Consider the following 23,484-nt stretch of genomic DNA (forward strand, 5'->3'; position numbering starts at 1 on the left):
TTAAGAGCACTGTACAAATTGCATACAAATTAAGCTTGATGTGCCATACAAATTGCTTTTGCTAAACGCTTGATGTATAAAGCAGCAGTTAAGTTGGTAGGACTTGTGGAAGTTGTGATGTTGAGACTTGATTAAGGTTTGCAAAATTGTCTGCTAGGGTGAGGTGTAATGTGAAATGCTATCAGTTGTACCAGAATAAGGACATAATATCACTGACTGTACTAAATAATGTTGATGGTTGTTCATTCTTCAGTGCACAAGAGTGGGTGCCTTGCTCGGTATGCAGACAAAATATCGATATTTAAATATCGATATACAATTATATCGAAGGGACATAATATAGAAGGTAAGTAATATCGATAGATTTAATATCGATATTAGTAATATCGAAGTTTGAAATATCGATGTCAGTAATATCGATGTTAATAATTTCGATGTTACTAATATCGAATTTTAAATTATTTTGTGTATAATATTATGTATTTATTATGTTTTTAATTTATTTTTATGTAATTTAATTACATTTTGTATTTTAGTACTGTAGTGGGTTGTGGGTTTATAGGGGAATAGGGTGGGAAGTAATTTAATTATGTTGAATTAATTATTAATTAGTAGGAATTATAAATTAATTTTAATTAATTGGTAATTCATTTTAATTAATTGGTAATTCATTTTAATTAATTGATTAATTGATAAATCTGTTCTGTAGCGGGTTGTGGGTTTATAGGGGAATAGGGTGGGAAGTAATTTAATTATGTTAAATTAATTATTAATTAGTAGGCATTATCAATTAATTTTAAATAATTGGTCATTATTTTTTATTAATTGGTAATACATTTTAATTCATTGATTAATTGATAAATATGTTCTGTAGCGGGTTGTGGGTTTATAGGGGAATAGGGTGGGAAGTAATTTAAATGTAATTAAGTAATGTTCTTTAATTAATTGTTTTGTTAATTATATAATGGTAATTAATTATTAATTGGTAATTAAATATTATTATATGGTATTTTTTAATAATTTTTTGGTTAAAAATATTTTGCTAATCATGTTTTTAATAATTATGTATTGGTATTTGTAAATGGTTTATATTTATTTAATAATTAATATTTTTATTATTTTAAAAAAAACATTTATTTATAAGTTTGTTATTTTTACCCCTGCGCTATCCAACACTTACCCTACTGTTGCACTCTCTGGAGTTGGAATAGTAATTGTTACCCCTACGCTATCCAACACTTTCCCTACTGTTGCACTCTCTGGAGTGGGAATAGTAATTGTTACCCCTACGCTATCCAACACTTTCCCTACTGTTGCACTCTCCAGAGTGGGAATAGTAATTTTTACCTCTACGCTATCCAACACTTTCCCTACTGTTGCACTCTCTGGAGTGGGAATAGTAATTTTTACCCCTACGCTATCCAACACTTTCCCTACTGTTGCACTCTCCGGAGTGGGAATAGTAATTTTTACCTCTACGCTATCCAACACTTTCCCTACTGTTGCACTCTCTGGAGTGGGAATAGTAATTTTTAACCCTACGCTATCCAACACTTTCCCTACTGTTGCACTCTCTGGAGTGGGAATAGTCATTTTTACCTCTACGCTATCCAACACTTTCCCTACTGTTGCACTCTCTGGAGTGGGAATAGTAATTTTTACCCCTTCGCTAGCCAACACTCTCCCTACTGTTGCACTCTCTGGAGTGGGCATAGTAATTTTTACCCCTACGCTATCCAACACTTTCCCTACTGTTGCACTCTCTGGAGTTGAAATAGTAATTGTTACCCCTACGCTATCCAACACTTTCCCTATTGTTGCACTCTCTGGAGTTGGAATAGTAATTGTTACCCCTACGCTATCCAACACTTAGCCTACTGTTGCACTCTCTGGAGTTGGAATAGTAATTGTTACCCCTACGCTATCCAACACTTTCCCTACTGTTGCACTCTCTGGAGGGGGAATAGTAATTTTTACCCCTACGCTATCCAACACTTTCCCTACTGTTGCACTCTCTGGAGTGGGAATAGTAATTTTTACCCCTACACTATCCAACACTTTCCCTACTGTTGCACTCTCTGGAGTGGGAATAGTAATTTTTACCCCTATGCTATCCAACACTTTCCCTACTGTTGCACTCTCTGGAGTTGGAATAGTAATTGTTACCCCTACGCTATCCAACACGTTCCCTACTGTTGCACTCTCTGGAGGGGGAATAGTAATTTTTACCCCTACGCTATCCAACACTTTCCCTACTATTGCACTCTCTGGAGTGGGAATAGTAATTGTTACCCCTACGCTATCCAACACTTTACCTACTGTTGCACTCTCCAGAGTGGGAATAGTAATGTTTACCTCTACGCTATCCAACACTTTCCCTACTGTTGCACTCTCCGGAGTGGGAATAGTAATTTTTACCCCTACGCTATCCAACACTTTCCATACTGTTGCACTCTCCGGAGTGGGAATAGTAATTTTTACCTCTACGCTATCCAACACTTTCCCTACTGTTGCACTCTCTGGAGTGGGAATAGTAATTTTTAACCCTACGCTATCCAACACTTTCCCTACTGTTGCACTCTCTGGAGTGGGAATAGTAATTTTTACCTCTACGCTATCCAACACTTTCCCTACTGTTGCACTCTCCGGAGTGGGAATAGTAATTTTTACCCCTACGCTAGCCAACACTTTCCCTACTGTTGCACTCTCCGGAGTGGGAATAGTAATTTTTACCCCTACGCTATCCAACACTTTCCCTACTGTTGCACTCTCTGGAGTTGGAATAGTAATTGTTACCCCTACGCTATCCAACACTTTCCCTATTGTTGCACTCTCTGGAGTTGGAATAGTAATTGTTACCCCTACGCTATCCAACACTTAGCCTACTGTTGCACTCTCTGGAGTTGGAATAGTAATTGTTACCCCTACGCTATCCAACACTTTCCCTACTGTTGCACTCTCTGGAGGGGGAATAGTAATTTTTACCCCTACACTATCCAACACTTTCCCTACTGTTGCACTCTCTGGAGTGGGAATAGTAATTTTTACCCCTACGCTATCCAACACTTTCCCTACTGTTGCACTCTCTGGAGTGGGAATAGTAATTTTTACCCCTACGCTATCCAACACTTTCCCTACTGTTGCTCTGGAGTGGGAATAGTAATTTTTACCCCTATGCTATCCAACACTTTCCCTACTGTTGCACTCTCTGGAGTTGGAATAGTAATTGTTACCCCTACGCTATCCAACACTTTCCCTACTGTTGCACTCTCTGGAGGGGGAATAGTAATTTTTCCCCCTACGCTATCCAACACTTTCCCTACTGTTGCACTCTCTGGAGTGGGATTAGTAATTGTTACCCCTACGCTATCCAACACTTTCCCTACTTTTGCACTCTCCAGAGTGGGAATAGTAATTTTTACCTCTACGCTATCCAACACGTTCCCTACTTTTGCACTCTCTGGAGTGGGAATAGTAATTTTTACCCCTACGCTATCCAACACTTTCCCTACTGTTGCACTCTCCGGAGTGGGAATAATAATTTTTACCTCTACGCTATCCAACACTTTCCCTACTGTTGCACTCTCCGGAGTGGGAATAGTAATTTTTAACCCTACGCTATCCAACACTTTCCCTACTGTTGCACTCTCTGGAGTGGGAATAGTAATTTTTACCTCTACGCTATCCAACACTTTCCCTACTGTTGCACTCTCCGGAGTGGGAATAGTAATTTTTACCCCTACGCTAGCCAACACTTTTCCTACTGTTGCACTCTCTGGAGTGGGAATAGTAATTTTTACCCCTACGCTATCCAACACTTTCCCTACTGTTGCACTCTCTGGAGTTGGAATAGTAATTGTTACCCCTACGCTATCCAACACTTTCCCTATTGTTGCACTCTCTGGAGTTGGAATTGTAATTGTTACCCCTACGCTATCCAACACTTAGCCTACTGTTGCACTCTCTGGAGTTGGAATAGTAATTGTTACCCCTACGCTATCCAACACTTAGCCTACTGTTGCACTCTCTGGAGTTGGAATAGTAATTGTTACCCCTACGCTATCCAACACTTTCCCTACTGTTGCACTCTCTGGAGTGGGAATAGTAATTTTTACCCCTACGCTATCCAACACTTTCCCTACTGTTGCACTCTCTGGAGTGGGAATAGTAATTTTTACCCCTACGCTATCCAACACTTTCCCTACTGTTGCACTCTCTGGAGTGGGAATAGTAATTTTTACCCCTACGCTATCCAACACTTTCCCTACTGTTGCACTCTCTGGAGTGGGAATAGTACATTTTTACCCGTATGCTATCCAACACTTTCCCTACTGTTGCACTCTCTGGAGTTGGAATAGTATTTGTTACCCCTACGCTATCCAACACTTTCCCTACTGTTGCACTCTCTGGAGGGGGAATAGTAATTTTTACCCCTACTCTATCCAACACTTTCCCTACTGTTGCACTCTCTGGAGTGGGAATAGTAATTGTTACCCCTACGCTATCCAACACTTTCCCTACTGTTGCACTCTCCAGAGTGGGAATAGTAATTTTTACCTCTACGCTATCCAACACTTTCCCTACTTTTGCACTCTCTGGAGTGGGAATAGTAATTTTTACCCCTACGCTATCCAACACTTTCCCTACTGTTGCACTCTCCGGAGTGGGAATAATAATTTTTACCTCTACGCTATCCAACACTTTCCCTACTGTTGCACTCTCCGGAGTGGGAATAGTAATTTTTAACCCTACGCTATCCAACACTTTCCCTACTGTTGCACTCTCTGGAGTGGGAATAGTAATTTTTACCTCTACGCTATCCAACACTTTCCCTACTGTTGCACTCTCCGGAGTGGGAATAGTAATTTTTACCCCTACGCTAGCCAACACTTTCCCTACTGTTGCACTCTCTGGAGTGGGAATAGTAATTTTTACCCCTACGCTATCCAACACTTTCCCTACTGTTGCACTCTCTGGAGTTGGAATAGTAATTGTTACCCCTACGCTATCCAACACTTTCCCTATTGTTGTACTCTCTGGAGATGGAATTGTAATTGTTACCCCTACGCTATCCAACACTTAGCCTACTGTTGCACTCTCTGGAGTTGGAATAGTAATTGTTACCCCTACGCTATCCAACACTTTCCCTACTGTTGCACTCTCTGGAGGGGGAATAGTAATTTTTACCCCTACGCTATTCAACACTTTCCCTACTGTTGCACTCTCTGGAGTGGGAATAGTAATTTTTACCCCTACGCTATCCAACACTTTCCCTATTGTTGCACTCTCTGGAGTTGGAATAGTAATTGTTACCCCTACGCTATCCAATACTTTCCCTACTGTTGCACTCTCTGGAGTTGGAATAGTAATTGTTACCCCTACGCTATCCAACACTTTCCCTACTGTTGCACTCTATGGAGTGGGAATAGTAATTGTTACCCCTACGCTATCCAACACTTTCCCTACTGTTGCACTCTCTGGAGTGGGAATAGTAAATTTTTACCCCTACGCTATCCAACACTTTCCCTACTGTTGCACTCTCTGGAGTGGGAATAGTAATTTTTACCCCTACACTATCCAACACTTTCCCTATTGTTGCCCTCTCTGGAGTGGGAATAGTAATTTTTACCTGTACGCTATCCAAAATGTATTTTTGTTTTATTAGTTTTACATTGTTATTAATTGTTATTTATATTATTATTTTATGTATTTAAATGTATTTGTAATTTAGTATACTTTCATTTATTTATAAGTTATTAAAATAATTATTTTAGTTATTATTAATGAAGTATATACTATGTATTATATCTTTATTATTATTAGTTTTTATTACATTATTTAATAATTTTAAATATTATAATATATTTTTAACTATGTTTATTACATTTATAAGTATTATTTTGTTAATATTACATTGTTTTTTTATTAAAATAAAACAATATTTTCTAAAAAACTATATTTTTGACATCAATATATTTTTTCGATATTTTTGTACTTACCTTGTTAGAGATAGGATCTCGATATTTTGTGGTCGATATTTTGTCATAGATTCGCCTTGCTCATAGCACCTCATGCTGGATGAGAGTCTACCTTTGTATGAGTGTGATTCTTGTAAGAGAGATTTCACTGTTAAGATTCTTTCCATTAGAAGAAGATAACATTATATTTAGGAGTTTTCAATTAGAAGCTCATATGGAAATAGACCGTACTCTGTGTCAGACGTGTCATAGGTGGCCGCCCGGTGATAGTTCAGCAGAAGCCATGACTGAGCAGTGATTGGTTAACCTTCGGCATGGTCACACTGGTATTAGTGGATAAATTGTGACCTCCGTGAGTGAGAGAAGGTTGTGTGTGGAGTAAGAAGTGGATGATTGTTGATATTTGAAATAAAAAATACAGAATATCTCCTTGAAGAAGTCTTCAAGTCAGGAGAAGAAATGTCCACATGGAGAAACACCAGATACGGAAACGGCCGCAAAGAGGGTGTTAGATACATGTGTGTGGTTCAAAAGGTGGCATCAATATACAGAGAAGGGTGGTGAATTGTGATTCCCATAGTGTGGAATATTTCACATAGCAAAGTTTGAAAACTTAAGGAGAATGTATTACTTGAAATCCCAACCTAGACCCACTAAATTTGAGGCTTTAAATCTTTGGAAGCAGGAAGCAAAGGAAAAGAACAGGAAGAGATTTGCGCTTAAGACTCGCAATAAGGTCTATTCATGGTACCACATACAGGATGATGAGAGTCAGAAGAGGTGGCAGGAGAAGGTGATTGAGAAAGCAAGATCATACCCTGTGATAGACAGTGAGATTCTAGATAAGGAAAAACCTCAGTAATAAAGGATTGAGAGGAAGAGACAGTCCAAGAGAGCAGTGAGGGGGATCGCTTTTTAGATGACGTCTTGAGGACAATACCACCACCATATAATGTAGCCTCTTCAACAGGGACTACACCTCAGCACTTCCCTATGAACGAAATCACAGCACCAACTTCTACTAAGGCCAGTGCACCCCTGAGTTATACTGAGATTGGAATTTCATAGACCACAACAGTTCAAATGTGATGTGATTTGGTACTTGTATAGCGCGCTACCACTCCGAGGAGCATCTTGTAGCTGTGACTCCCTATGTCAAGTAGAAGATCATAGCTAGACTTTCCGAGAGATGGAAGAGGATCATATTAGGGTTTTACATACTGAGTCTGGCAGTGAGTAGATCCATGTTTTTAGCTGTTTCCTAAAACTTGATTCTGTGTTGGATGCACGGAGATGATGGGGTAGTTTGTTCCATGCTTCTGCCCCAATAACAGGTAGGGATTTGCCTCCCTTGGTCGAAAGCCTAAACTTGGGGATGATAAGCAAATTTGCTGTGGATGATCTGAGTTCACGTGTCGGGTGGTATTGTTTGAAGTATTTCCGTAGGTAGACTGGGCCTTGATGATGGAAGGCCTTAAAAGAAATTGTCAGAACCTTGAACAGAATACGTTTTTGTATCGGGAGCCAGTGCAGCGCATCTAGAGCGGCAGAGGCTGAGGATGTTCTTGCCCAACCTAAGACTAGCATGGCTGCAGCATGCTGGACCATCTGGAGTCTGTGCAGGGCAGATCTATTCAGCCCTGCATACAGCCTGTTGCAGTAGTCCAATCTAGATGTTATCAGTGCTACTGCAACCGTCCGTCTGGCACTCAGAGGGAGTAGCTTGAAGAATTTTCTCAGACCTCTAATGATATTAAAGCAGTTTCCGGCCACTTCTCTCGTTTGTTGGTTAAAAGACAGGGTGATTTCAAATTTGACCCCCAGATTTCTAACTGCATTGATGGTATTGGCTGGGGCCTCTGCCTCCTTAGGCCACCATAACTGGGGGGAAAAACAGTTATTAGGACCAAAAGGCACAATTTCTGTTTTAGCAGAATTACATTTCAAATGGTTGCTGGTCATCCATGAATATACTGCCGAAAGACATTCTTTCAGAGTTGCTTCAGCATTCGAGGCATTTTTATCCATAGTCAATACCAACTGAGTGTCGTCGGCATATGCAATTGAGCCAATGCCAAACGAGGAGATTAGTTTGATCAGGGGAACCAAATAGATATTAAACATAGTGGGGCTCAAACTTGAGCCCTGCGGGACCCCTGTTGTCAGCATTTTCTCCTCGGAGCGTAATTGGCCCAGCATGGTGACCTGCCGCCTATGTGCCAAAAAACTTCTGAACCATTCGAGAACGGTGCCTGCTATGCCCGCATTGGCTAGGCGAAGTAAAAGGATAGCATGGGACACCATATCAAATGCTGCAGAAAGATCTAATAGGATCAGGACAGCCTTCTTGCCCTGATCCAATGCAGCTCGAATGGTTTCAGTAGTGAATAGTAGTGCTGATTCGGGAGAGTGGTGTGCCCTAAAACCAGCTTGGCACAGATGGAGGATTTCATTCTCCTCCAAAAAGGTCATAAGTTGTTTATTGACACAGGATTCGGTCAGTTTGCATAGAATTGGAAGGAGCGAGATTGGGCGTAGATTTGTAAGAGTAGCCGGATCCTTGACAGCTTTCTTTTGCAAGGGTCTAACTGCTGCCACATTCCATCGTGAGGGGATCTCTCCAGATGCGAGGGAGGCATTAAAATGGAATTTATTTCAGGGTTGACTACTCCTACTATTGCTTTCAGCAACGTTGGGGGACAGGAATCAAAGTACCCTGACTATGTCTCAGACCAGGACTCGCATGAGTCTTCCCTGTACCCCCATAGTCTGGATCACACCTGAAATTCAATCTGTCCTAATTATTCCCCAAACGGCTATAGACTCAACAAGTATTGGGGCCACTAGAAGTCAGCAAGGGGGACACACCAACACCCTTGTTGCAAGAGGAACTGTCCCATCTGTAGATCCTAGAACAACCGTGCAAGGCCCTCACAGAGGATAAACAAAGCACAATTAAAAAACAACTGGAAGAGAAATTGAAGGGAAATATAGGGATAGACTTTTTGGGTCATTAAAGTGAGCATGAATTAGCCTACTTGAGCAAGGCAGACTCTGGAGTGGCATGTGAAGAGTATGCAAAAATGGAAAAGCTGGCGGATTAATGTGGCTTTGATTATACTTTGAGAAAGAAGCCGAGTAAGAATTTCAGGATGACTATAAGTGATAAGAACCAGAAGTCACTGTCATTGAAAGAGTCAAAAACCCGTGTGAAGGTAGCTGACTGAATGCATCATTGAATGAATCATATTCGAAATATTTAGGGAGCGGCGGAGAGGCAAGATGGCGTCTGAGTAGAGGCAAGATGGCGTCTGAGTGAGAGGTCGCAGCAGCCTTGCCTTGTGAGTTCTGTGCCCTGGATCAAGCTCTAGAGGGTTTTTTCTATGCGAGAAGATGCTATGTGAGACGAGAAAGAATGAAAGCAGCTCTTGGACTCGTCTGCTAGAGCCCTGAACTGGAGTGGGGAAAACCGAGAATGAAATATGCGCGTTATGGTTAACCGCGAGTGCCGAGTGTCGGGCTTCATACCAACTTATCCAGCACCTCGTCGCACCACAAGGCTTCAGGAGGTTGCGTAAGGTCAAGGTATTCTGTCCCCTTCTGCGACCCTAAGCTCTTGGCAAACATGATGATATGAGGACATGAGGATTTAATCACAGCTATAATTACAGCGGATATAGTCAAGTCAAGTCAAAATCCACTTTATTCGATTATTTAAAATCATAAAAGTATGCTATTCAATCACATATTAAAAACAAAGGTACAATAGATAAAATTATTTACATAATATACAATTCATATGTACATGACACACAGAGTTTGTCAAATGAATACATTTCCAAATTATCCTGAAAAATTTACACTCTGTCTATAGGACAACATTATAGTAACCGGGGGTTCACATACCTATATATACTCAGTTAATTCTTTAAAATTACTTCAATTGATAAAGTTACATTTTAATCAGAAGAAGCTTCCCCTAATTGCCTCATCTTTTTATTACGAATGGAGGCTACCAGAAAGTTTGCCACCCCAAACATGACAACGGGAGATTCCATTAACTGTAAATAGAGTAAAGCAGGTTTTACTTGTATGAAACCCCTGTTTTTCAGCAATGGAATAATAAACTTTTTCCTACCTTCCGTATAAAACGGACAAAAAAACACAAAATGCATCGTGTCCTGGTAAGAATGATAATCACATTTACAGGGAGCAGCTTCCTCTGGTTTATTCCACTTCCTATAAATTCCCAGTAGCACGTGCGATTGATTAAAACGAAATTTGGTAAGCAACCAACGATGGAAGGGTTTGGTGACAATTGTCAAGTATGGTTGGATAGACATTGTCAGTATCAACAAATAATGAACTCTCACAGTAGATTTACAAAGTTCAATAGCTTCGCGATCCAGTTCCCTAGATTTTATAAAATTGTTTTTTACCCAATTGATGTCTGCTTTAATTAAACTTTCTGGGTTAGAGTAAATCTCTGGGCATCCAAGATAACTAGATATGGATTTAATGTAAAACAACCATTGTATTTCTGCCACTTTGTCAAGGGACATACAGTCCTTAATAATCTTGTGATTCAAAGATAGGTTGGGGTTTATCCATGTTCTTATCCATTGCAGGATAGGTGCCATGTTCAAGTAATCTGAGATATAACCCATCCCTAGCTCAAGGTGTACAGCATAACTGGTGGTTGAATGGGGAAGACCCAGAAGGGCTCGCAGAAATTTGTTTTCCTCCCTCTGTATGTGGGTTGTATCCTTATAGCCCCATAATGCTGCCCCATACCTGGCAATAGCCACAGTTTTTGCCTTGTAGATAGACAGGATTGCTTCCCCCGGTTTACCACCCAGTCTCTTTGCAAAGCCCAAAATAGCAGATGTTGATCTTCTTACACCAGCTGCTTTATTTAGTAATTGAGGAGCCCAGGTGCCAGCATCATCAAACACAACTCCTAGATAGGTGAAGACTCTAACCTTAGTTATTATAGATTCATTACAGGAGACTGTTTTGAAGTATTTTCTTCTTTTCCCCAATGACATAACATGGGATTTTCCTGTATTGACCACCAGGTCCAACTTCTCCATAAACTCCCTAAATGAGTCAAGCAATCGTTGTAAGGCGTTAGGTGTTCTCGCCAGCAGTACAGTATCGTCCGCGTATAGGAGTACAGGGATGGGCGATCCTCCCATACGCGGAATATCAGATGTTACACTTGCCAGGACCTCTTCCAGGGAGTTTATTTAAAGTGTGAACAGCATTTGGGCCAAAATGCATCCTTGACGCACCCCTCTGCCAGATTTAAACTTTGCAGTGCATTTTCCCTCTTGCGTCATTCTAATTGTTGCCGAAAGGTCCCTATGTAACTCTGCTAGGAAGTTCACCAAAGCCTGGTCTAATCCCAGCTCCAAGAGCATCTTCCACAGCCTTGGCCTATTAACTAGGTCAAAGGCTGTGGATAGGTCCATAAATGCCAGGGAGATTGAACCTTTTGATGCTACTGTATATTTGTTGATTATGAGATGTAAGTTTAGGCATTGGTCTTCTGTGCCTCTTCCCCCTCTAAACCCATATTGGGAGTCACATAAGATAGCTTTATCTGTGGCCCAAGTATTTATCGTGGCCAGTATTACTTTTCCCAATATTTTGATTGATGAATCAATCAAAGAGATTGGCCGATAACATCTTGGGTCCCCCCTTTGTCCCTTTTTAAAAACTGGTATTATAATAGAACGGGGCCAGGTCTTAGGGATGGTGGCCGGGGTAGAGCTTGCTGCTAGGTTAAAAACATTGGTGAGTATTATTGACCAAAGGTCAGGATTGGCTTTATACATATCAGACGGGACCCCATCTGGGCCTGGTGCTTTCTGCCCCGATGTTTCAGCTATTGCTGTCTGTACTTCTTTAATAGTAAAACTCTGTACAGACCCCACTAGTTCTTTAGAATGTATCTTGCAAGTGTCAAGTTCCAGATTACTTCCGTAAATATTCTCAAAATGGTTTAACCATTCCTGTTCTGTAATATTGACTTCTAACGGGCATTTTCTACCCCATTAAATAAGGGTGAATTTACGATAGTCCAAAATTTGGAACTATTCCTTAGGGTAGCTTTATCATATAGTGAATCCCAGGCCTCTTTTTTTATTTCATTGTTACGGGTTTGTAGTGTGGTCTTGTATAATCTCCTTAAGGAGGAAACCTCAATCTTATCTCTAGGCTTCTTATTTAGAGCACGCAGGAGCTCACTATGAATTTTAGTGCAGTTATGGTCAAACCATCTATGCACCGGGTTGGGTTTCTGCTGTCGTTTCACCGTAAGTTCTGATGAGACCTGATGACAGATTGTCTCAAAAGATGTTATGAGAGCCCCCCCAAATCTGAGTGGGTCTCTACAGGTGTTAATTTCATTCCCAACCTTAGATTTAATTTTAGATAGGAACTCCTCTGGTACTATTTTATTCCATTTTAATCTCCTCCCCTGATCCTTGGTTACAACCTCATTAGTTACTTTAAGGGTCACTGTTTTATTAAAAGACAGTGTGGTATTATCCATTTCCAGCACCACTGGATTGTGATCACTGAATGTAGATTGAATGGCATTATAAAATAAAACGGAATTTAACAATCCAGGTGATAAAAACATATAATCTATAATGGTTTTACTTTCCCTTGCGTTATATGTAGGAACCAGGGGGCAGATTTATGTTAACTGGCGCATCCCCAGGGATGCGCCAGTTAATGTGCGCCACAGTGCCCCACAGCTCCGCCACCCATGGTGCGCCGCATTTACAATGCGGCGCACCATGGGGCAAAAACGGCACAGATGCGTGACGCATCTGTGCCGTAAAGGCGGCGCATTGCTGGAGTTGCGTCGCAAGCGCGACGCAGCTCCAGCAAGGCCTGGGGGTTCCCCTATCTGACCAATGCTGCATCAAGACCTACGCCTGCTTCAAGCAGGCGCAGGCTTTTGACGCAGCATTGGCCTGAAAGTGACTGAGTGAAATCTTATAGATTTCACTCAGCCACTTTTGCGAGGCGCACCTGCCCCGGAACGCCCACCCTGCGCCGGAACGCCCACAAGCGGCGCAGGGCTTTACAACGTGATGCATCTGCCTAGATGCGTCACGTTGTAAATCGTTCGTAGGGATGCGTCACGTTTACGCCGCCTTGCGTGACGCAACAGCGGCGTAAACGTGGCGCAAGGCCTTCATAAATCTGCCCCCAGATCCTTTATATCGGCGAATCCAGGTTCGAACAGGTCTACCTCTGTGAGTAAATCCTCCAGGGCAACTCCCTTTACATTATGTTCGAAATGCTGATAAGCTGAACAGGCCGGATAGTCTAAGTCTAAATACTGGCAGTTTAAGTCACATAGATGAACATTAAAATCACCCATTAAGATGACATAGAAAAAAGTGGTTTGAGCTTCTTTATATAACACTAAATATTTATGTAGTGAATGGATATGCTCATTTGGATACTCTCCCTGTATTGCGTTGTAAAAGTTGATATATACAACTTTATTGTTGTTTGGCATTAAAACTTCTATAGCTAAGAAGTTAGGGGAGGTAGTATTAAGCTCTTTCACTATACCTAACATATTCACCGATATTAAAAACATCAGTCCTCCTTTATCCCTTCCTGATTTGGATTTGCAGGCAGCTACAGAGTATGAGGTAAACCCGTTCACCCAAAAATTACACTCTCTATCCCATGTTTCTTGCAGCGCCACTATATCATATTGTCTCAGAAATGCGATCCAGTCCTTATTATCCCTCTTAGAGCGTAATCCTGCAATATTCCAGCTCACGAGCTTTACTGGGAGCTCCCTTCTTTCCTGATGTACTATGGGACGTTTGGGCAGGATTGGTGAACATTCTTGTAGCAGTCAATCATTATCACCCAAGTGGGATAGAGGTGTGAATCTATTTGACGTATCGATACCCCCATTAATCTCAGTAATGTTGTGATTACGTAGTTTTGGAAGTAATCCAGATTTTTTAGTGGCCCAACTATTTAAGGGTGCTGGCCGGTTTACTGGATTTCTTGCTGTGACTATCTGCCCATTCTCCTGTGTACTCCTCCTATGTATTTCTGGCCAATGATAAAAGAGCCCTAACGGTAGTGCTCGTATCTCTCCTTCTTGTATGAGCATGTCCGTTGCATCCCAGAATAACCGAGAAGCCTCATAGGGTCTATTAAAGTTCACAATGAGACAATCTCCCTTAAGATTTTCTTTTGGTGTTTCCCACCCAGCTCACCCGTCTCCCCATATTTATACTGGCAGAGAGATTTTTGCCACCCGTGCAGTTTTCATCGCACCAGACCTTGATGTTTCTTAACAGGGTTTCCTGTGTCTCTACCTCACCTCTGGAGGTAAATGAATAGTATGTTTATATTCCGCATTCCTATTCTTATTATGCTCTCTCTACAGCGGATATAGTTACAGCGGATCGATGCTGCTCTGTGTGTTGTGCCTCTCCGTAAGCCCTAACACGAATCCTGAGAACCTGAGAAGCCTGAGCACCCTGAAACCCTGAGTAGCCGGCAGCTGTAAGTTTCTCCTCACAATATTACAATATTGTAATACACAATTCAAGCTAAGCTGCTAAACCGTAGGGTTTATTGATTATTGGCAACACGGTGGGGGTATTGGGGGTTCTGGTCTTCTACACCATTTCTACCATATCTATCATTTACCATCTACCATTCTGGCAATTACCCCGTTTTCATCGTTGCCGCCCGCACTGCCTGCACTGCCCGTATAGTCTGGGAGAGAGAGCCTAGTCTGGGAGAGAGAGCCTTGACTCGGGCGGTCGACCCAAAGAACGGGACTTGGATCCATTGGCACTCATAGGTGCGGTAAACAGCAGCGTACGGCTCTCCTGGCTCTCCCCCCTCGTGTATACGGCCAAGTCAATCTATACCTGTCCAGCTCTGCCTGATTGCTCGTCAGTGTTTACCCTCACTTTGCCGGCTTCCTGAGACTGTATCGCTTCACCATCACCCTCGCCTGTCACAAAGTACTGGACACTCGTCATCACCTCATCAGCTGACACATAGCAGGCGCCTTAAATCTCACGCGCACTACGTGCTTCGTGTGCCTCGTTGTCAGGGAGACACGGGGTGTGCACACAGAGTCTCGGCAGAGTCAGCTGTCTGTGAGTCTAGTGGTGAAACTAGTGGTGCTAGTTTAAAGCGGTGAATGCAAGGCGAAGGTGCAATAAATCAAAGGAAGCAGCAAAGCATTACTCAGCGAAGGAAGGGGAAAACGGAGAGAGCCAAGAAAACAGAAAAGTGGAAGTGGAAGTGGGCAGAAGTTGCTACATCTCCAATTACAATTCATGCAACTAACATAGTCCGATATACCGTTGGCTTGCCAGATATAAGGCTCCTAGAAAAGCAAATGCAAAGGCACCTAAGTAGTGAGAGTAAAAAAAGTGCCTGGACAGCTATTAAAGTAATTTTAAAAACGGTAACGGTAAAAGCAGTGAAAGCTGTGAAAGCGACAAAAGGGCCTACTAATCAAAACACAGCAGGAAGGGCACCAGAACCCGCTAGGATAGCAAAAGTTCAAAAGGGGGAAAAACAGCCAAAACGTATGCGATTACCAGCATCGATACAGATTCTGATACAGACACAGACACAGGACATGGCAGGTGCTGATGAAAATGCTGGAAGAGGGATGCAAGCAGTGGAGCCGATCCCTACAGCGCTCACCCAAGAAGAGGGGAGCGAGGAAGCAGCAGATCTACAAGGTGCACATGAGATGGATGCACAGACCTCTGCACAGTCCCTTGTCAGCCCAGAATGCATAGAGAGTCTGGTGAGCTTGGAAGAGATACAAGGCACACAAGGCACTCAAAGCACTCAAAGCACTAAAAACACACAAACTGTGCCTATCCTACAGAGAAGCAAGGGCAGACAAAAAGGACCTGAAACTAGAGGATCCAAAGCAAAGGAAAATAATATGGAGTGAAATGAAGGTTATGAGAGAGTCAAGACTAAAGACAAAAATAAAAATGTGGGAGGAAAAACCCGCAAAAGCAAAAGGAAAAGGAAAAAGAAAAGGAAAAGGAAAAAGAAAAAGAAAAGGAAAAGGAAAAGGCAAAAGTGAAGCGTCAGGAGAACGTGGATGAGAAGGGGAGAGATCCGGAGGATGATGCCAATACGGAATTAATGGCTAAGAAAGCACAAAGGTTACAAACCATTAAAAACCTGAAAGCTGCTGGAAAAAAAACAGGACTATCGACAACTTCTTAGCCTAGAATCTCCAATATTTTTAGTCCGTTGCCCAAAGAAGGTCTGAGCAATCCTGAAAGAAATGCAAATCCACTCTGCAACCAGCTAAATGATACAAGTAGAACTTGCGAGGACTGCCCTGTGGTGTCCTTTGTGCGTATTGAGCAAAGCTATATGGAGGAGAAAAATTCGGACCTGGGAAGCCAGACAGAAGACCCCATCCTGAGAAAAGAAGGGATAAGGGCTATCTCAACTCTAAATACGACAGTAATTGAGCAAAATGAACATATCGAAGAAAGAGAGAATCGCCCTAAATACCCACGGGGAGTTCCAAGTCATGAGCATACCTCCTCCTCTTCTTGTAGGGAAACACTTTTACTGGAGATAAAACGGTAGTCAGTAAACAACGCAGTTTCCGAGGAGGAATCTGACTCGGACATATATGAAACCGGGATGTCCATCTCAAGTGAGTCAAGTGAAATAAAGGAAACAAGTGCAGACTTACTTGACGAAGCAACCCCGGAGGGCATAGGCTCCAACGACTCCCAGAAATTTAGCGAAACCGGACAAGGTACTAACTCCAGGAAAAAAATGGGGGGGGGGAAAGGTCAAGACATAAAAGGCAAAGTAATTTTACAAATAAAGAGACTACACATCCAGGCACTAACACTGATCAACTCAAAGCAAGAGCGAATGTCACACGAAAAAGTCCATTCTCAAGAACAGGGGGAGAAACAGCACATCATCACCGCTGTTTAGATGAGAAAGAAGGGGGTAGTCTAAAACTAAAGGGAAATAAATGTGGCTCAGGATCGACAGTAGAACCCCGCTGAGCGAAGTTTTGAGCTCCATCAAGAATTTTCATAAGGATGTTAAAAAAGATAGCCAAAGAAATCATGCTGCTATTGAAAAGCTACAAGGCGCAATCAAGAAAGTTGGCAATATATGTACTGAGATTTCGGATAGAATGGCCTCAGTAGAAGTTCGCACGGAAAATTTGGAAACGGATGTCACTGAGCTGCAAAAAATAGAAAAGGAGCATGACTGGATCATAAAAGACCTCATGCTAAAGGTGGAAGATCACGAAAACAGATCAAGAAGAAACAATTTGAGGTTTCGAAGGGAAACGATGCCAGAGGATCCATGATCAATCTTTTAAAATCAGCCTTTCCGGAACTTGAGGCCTGGGACATGGATAGGGAAATACAGCGGGCCCATTGATTCCCTTTGATGCTACCTAAATTCTCTCGGAAGCCACGCCAATATCCCAGGGCTATGCTGATTAACTTTGGAAACTTCCACCTTCGAGAAACTATTTACGATCTTGCAAGGCCTACAAGTCAGAGGGAATATAAAGGGTTTAAATTCTTTGTTAGACCAGACTTTGCCCATTCCACCGTTGAAAGAATATGGAAGATGCGACAATTGTTCACGCCCTTTGAAAAAATTGGAGCGACAGTCTTCCTCCAAAACCATGCACGACTGAAAATTGTTTATAAGGGCACAACTAGTGAAGTCCAGGCCGAGGATTATCTAAGAGAAATATCAGAATCTGGGACAAGAAACTCTGGGGGAAAAATTGTCAAAAATATAGTCAGAAAATAAAGCAAGAAAAAGATTGCATTAAGCAATGCAAAATAGTAACACATCTAGCAGTCTAAAAGTTTGATCATATTGGGGATACTAAGTAGGGATAAAAGGGGGGAAGAATATCAAAAGCTGCAATCTGCATCTTGATATCATATTAGAGTATGTATAAAAGTATGTGGAAATATTTAATCATATAACTAAACTAACCCTACTCGCACAACTCATGCATACAGGGCCAGGCCACGGGGTTTGCTGAGGCGCTCAGATCACACGGACTCCCACACCTGGGTACTTCGGCACCTGGGAAGCCTCATTGGATGGTAAGGGGGGTGGGATGTTGGTGGGGGGTGGGGAATGGGGCGGGGGTGGGGAATGGGGTTGATGGACAGGTCGTCAAAATCTATGCCAAAAAAGAATAGGGAAACACACACAGGGGTTGTAGGAAACTTGAAGGAATAAGTCAACAGCTTTGGTACTCTCTCATTATCAGTATGGCCGGGATAAAAATATTATCTTTAAATATATGTGGCCTGAACGATCTTAAAAAGAGACAAACAGTCGCAAATGGCTTACAAATTTGGGGAGCAAATATTGTATGTATTCAAGAGACGCATATTGAAGGTTCACAGAGCCAGATATTAAATACACTGGGGTATAAATTGGTGTGTGCTACCTCCCAAGGGATTAAGACACGGGGGGTTGCCATCTTGGCTAAAGGGAGTAGGTATGTTTTTAGTAAATCCAAAACTGACAAGCTTGGCCGCTGGGCTATCACCGAATGCAACTATGAAAACGGGCTAAAAAATGACAATCTGTGCTATATATGGGAGTAATTTAGACGATCCAGGGGTCATTAATGAGATTTCTAATGAACTTTCACACTGGCCTCTTCCGCTCCTGGTCTGTGGAGATTTCAGCATAAATCTCCCGACCGATTGGTCTTTGAAGGATGATTGGGTTTACAAAGGACGAAAACCAAAGGTATTTCATGCTCTCAAGAATCTGTGTCTTGCACATGGGCTTGTGGACGGCTGGCAGACCTCTAACACTAATAGCAGTGATTTAGGCTACACTTATTACTCAAATCCACACCGTACACACGCCAGAATAGATTATATTTTTTTGTCAAACTCACTTATTAAGGACTGTCAAATTGTGAAAATGCATCGTGTACTATCTGATCATAATCCCTTTTCTGTACGCTAACTATTAGTTTGGCTAAAATAGAACCAAAATCTTGGACATTTGAAAAAGCCCTATTGAATGACTCCCAATATTGTCTTCATATGAAAGATTGGATCCCCAAATTTCTAGCAGAGAATATTAACAGCACCTCAATAGAAATTGTGTGGGACGCTTTAAAAGATGGGATTCGGGGGGAGACCATGCTATTTTCACTTAGATCAAATAAGCAGGAGAAGGAGAAGATATGGAGGTTACAGGATGCGCTCATGATAGCAGAAGTAGATCCTGTTAGTGTCACCAGTAAGGGGGACTCAAATGGGGATATCTCGGGTATCTTAGCCCAGGTAGCAGTTGCTAAAGCAGAAATCACTAATATTTTCACCGATAGAGCAATACGGAAAGCCACTGCACAAAAGGAATTAGTTTAAGAAGTTAGTGAACAAGTGGGTCACCAACTGGCGGTGCGAATGCGGCAACAGATTACTGTTAACCTAATTAGGGAGATTATAGATCCAATGGCAGGACAGTTAAAAGATCCTGAATCAATTAGGGAAGCCTTTTTGAGGTTTTATACAGAACTATACTCTGAAGATGGCAGTGGGGATATAGCTGAAATGGAAAGGTACCTAAAGAACTGCAAAGGCGGTAGCTTGGAGGAAAAGGAGCAGCAGGCGTTGGAGGAAACTCCTAGTATGGAGGAGATGCTAACGGCGGTTAAGAACCTCCCGAAAGGGAAGGCAACCGGACTTGATAGTATCCCCTCAGAGTTTTATAGCACATTTTTAGACCAAATCAAGCATATAATAAATGACCTGATTATTCATATTTTCTCTGGGAGCCAACCACCTAGCTCCTGGTCCAGGGCTAAAATCGTGATCTTCGCCAAAAAAGGGAAGCCCCTGAACTCCTGGGGTCATACCGCCCTATAACTCTTATAAACGCCGACTCCAAAATATACTCAAAAATGTTGGCAAACCGAGTAGCACCAATCATACATAAAGTATTTGCCAGTAGTCAACATGGTTTTGTCCCCGGGAGGTCAACAATAGATCATATCCAGAGGGTTATTGCGCTTTTTGATGGAACAGGAACTGCAGGAGACCCTATGGCCCTAATCCTTCTGGATGCAGAGAAGGCTTTTGATAGGGTCTCCTGGCAGTTTCTCTGGAAAGCGATGACAAAGATTGGATTTCGAACTGGGTTTATACAGGCTACACAAAAAATGTATGTTAATCCTAAGGCCGTAGTGTCCGTTAATGGAAGTTTAACTAAGGAAATTCCAATATCCAGAGGAACTCGCCAGGGCTGCCCTTGCTCACCATTGCTCTTTGGAATATATATAGATTCTTTTATTCGTTACCTGGGAAATAACGACAACATATCACCTATTATATTACAGGGGCACGCTACAAAACCATTAGCATATACTGACGATATTGTTATAGTTACCCCAGATCCGGCAGGTGCAATATTGACCATTGAGGCAGAGGCAGTGAAATTTGGACTGGTCTCTGGTTACGCACTTAATCAAGGGAAGACACAAATTGTTTTAAATCAAAAAATTGTGATGAATGACCCTAGAGTGGTGAAGGGAGCGACATACCTGGGGGTCACCATTTCCTCAAATCTGGAGGAAGTTGTGGATATTAATGTTAAGCCAATGCTGAACTCAATGCATAAGGACTTACGACGCCTAGATAATCTGCATCTATCCATCATTGGGAGGGCAAATGCAATTAAAATGGTGTTTTTTCCAAAAATACTATACCTATTTAGGGCAATCTGCCTGAAATTTTCTAATCAGTGGCTTACCGCAATGGAACGTACATTTTCAAGTTTTATATGGGCATATGCACAACCTCGATGGGCATATAAATATCTTACCCTTCCTAAAGATAGAGGCAGGCTAGCTCTTCCTAACCTAAGAAGATACTATTGGTCATGTGTATTACTTTATAGTAAGGAATTATTACAAGAGGGGGGTAACACAGAGGAACATATAGTATCGGTTTTCCAATTACTTGTGGGAAATTCTAGTTACGGCTATCTGTGGAGGCATATACATGACAGCTATCATAAGAAGGTCAAATTTAAGACTCTCTATAGTTGTTTTAAAGTATGGAAGGCCGCAAGGAAAACATTCGGAATAGGACAAATTACACAGTACACTCCAATATTGAACAATCCAATTCTTCCACCAATGGTCTTTAAGGATAATTGTGTGTTAGAACTAGCTATTTCTGGTAGGCTAAGGCTGACGCCAAAGCCAGGCAGAAACCACCATTCTAGTCAGGGCAAGGAAGTCACACGCCAAGATAACCCCTGCTCACCCCCTTGGTAGCTTGGCACGAGCAGTCAGGCTAAACTCGGAGGCAATGTGTTAAGCATTTGCGCCAGCACACAACAGCAACAATATACTAGGCACACCACAAAAGGGACTCCACCCAAGGTTATATTAAAATAACTTTTGTATTGTCAAAACATATCAGATAGGATCACACATATACATTGTGCCAACTGGCACGGGCAATATTCACATGGGATTATTTACACAGGACAGGGCCACATGGGCCACTGTCATAATCAGCACTTTTAGAAATAGAAATAGTACTTATAGAACTTAGCATAAAAGTATATAAAATCACTGTAACACAAAGTAACAGTTATAGATCACATCCAGTAACTACTGGGAACAGGTGAGTACCTCCTACGCAACCCTAAACACCTTAGGAGAATGTCACGCAGGGGACCAGGACCTCACTAGGACCACCTGTACTAAAAAGAACAACCACCTAAGTATCACACAGCATTTAGGGGTCTAAGAAAGAACACATTACCCATGATGCATAAAACACATTCAGAGGAGTAGTAAAAGAAAACCACCTAATGTATAAACCTACACATTCAGCGGTGTTAAGAATAAAGCACATGATGCAATAAAAATACATTCAGAGGTACCATAACAATACAGTAGCGCAAAAGTCACATGATGTGCAAAAACATTCAGAGGTGCAGGAATAACACATGATGTAAGAAATCACATTCAGAGGTGTAAATAACCATACAATTGCACAAGACTAAACATAAGCCACCACCTATGGCAGCCCCTAGGCCAACTGGCCTTGTTGGGGCTAGAACGCCCTGAGTTTCAATGTCAGGGCGCGCTGCCATGCAGCGCCAGTCCAAGCACAAGCCTAAACGTAGCAGGTGCTCACTACTTGCTGGGCACCTGTGAAATCCCAAGACCTAAACGGTGCAGCTGCCCACTAATTGCTGGGCAGCTGGGAATCAAAGAAACTGCGACAGGGTCCTCACTGACCCTTGGGCGCAAACTACACCCACTGTGGGAGCCACACAGGCTCTACAAGCAAGTTCCTCACAGGCAGGAGGGGGCGGGCACCGGCAATATGCCCCGGCGCCCCCTCTTAACTAGAAATGGCCAAACGCTGGAGCCACACAGGCTCTTAAACTAGATATGGCCGTTGAAGCCCTCAGGCTCTGCAGACAATGGCCCCTCGAGCCTCCGTGGCTCTACACACAATAATGGCCCTCTGAGCCACACAGACTCTCTCCACAATTCTGCCCCCACGTTGGAGCCTCTCAGAGCTCTAAGTTGCACGTGCCTCCAGGAGGGGGGGCGGGCACCGACTATGTGCCCCGACGCCCCATCTAAAGACTGCCCTCGTTGGAGTCCCCCTCGGGGGACTCAGAATGCTAAAAATGCCCGCAAGAGCCTGAATTGCCCATGCCCCCGGAGCCTCACTGGCTCGACACGGAATACGGAATGCGGGGCAAGGTGGGAGCGGCCCGCTGCCAGACGGGGCCGCTCAAGACTAAGACAGAGCACGGTGCCTCGAGGCACCTAACAAGAAGTCTCCACTCACCGGGACTCAGACGCGGCGGTCTCGTCTTCAGGGCAGCGCGGGGCTCCTCTGTGCTCACGGTGGGGACAGGCACTGGCAATGTGCCTCGCGCCCCCTCCGCTTGTCTCCTCATGCCGCTCCTCTCGCTCCCAGCAATTCCGGTCTCCCTCTCCACATGGGAGACCGGCGACGAGGCAGGAAGGCTTTTCTCCTTCTCTCGGGGCTCCCTCTCGGTCACGGGAGCCCCGCAACGGCCGCCATCTTCTCCTCGGCAGCTTCACTGGCGGTGGGGGCGGGCACCGACAATGTGCCCCGCGCCCCCTCTGCTCTCTCTCCTCACAGCTGGCTGGTGCCTGCGGGGCTCTCCCACAGCAATGGGAGCCCCGCACCGGCGGCACCGGCCGCCATCTCTCGGGCGCCTTCTTCCCTCGTGCTGCGGCCTCAGGGGCGGGACTTCCGGCCGGCCAGCCAACCACTTCCGGGTCGCTGCGGGCAGCGCAGTGGCCCCGCTTTAGGCAGGCAGGCGGGCAATCATTATCCGAGGGGTGGGCTCCCTCGAGATAAATAAACATAAAAATAAAAGCGCTACTAAGCGCTTGGGCAGGATAAAGCGCTCCAAA

This window comes from Lissotriton helveticus, chromosome 9, assembly GCF_964261635.1.
Source record: "Lissotriton helveticus chromosome 9, aLisHel1.1, whole genome shotgun sequence".
Taxonomy (NCBI): Eukaryota; Metazoa; Chordata; class Amphibia; order Caudata; family Salamandridae; genus Lissotriton; species Lissotriton helveticus.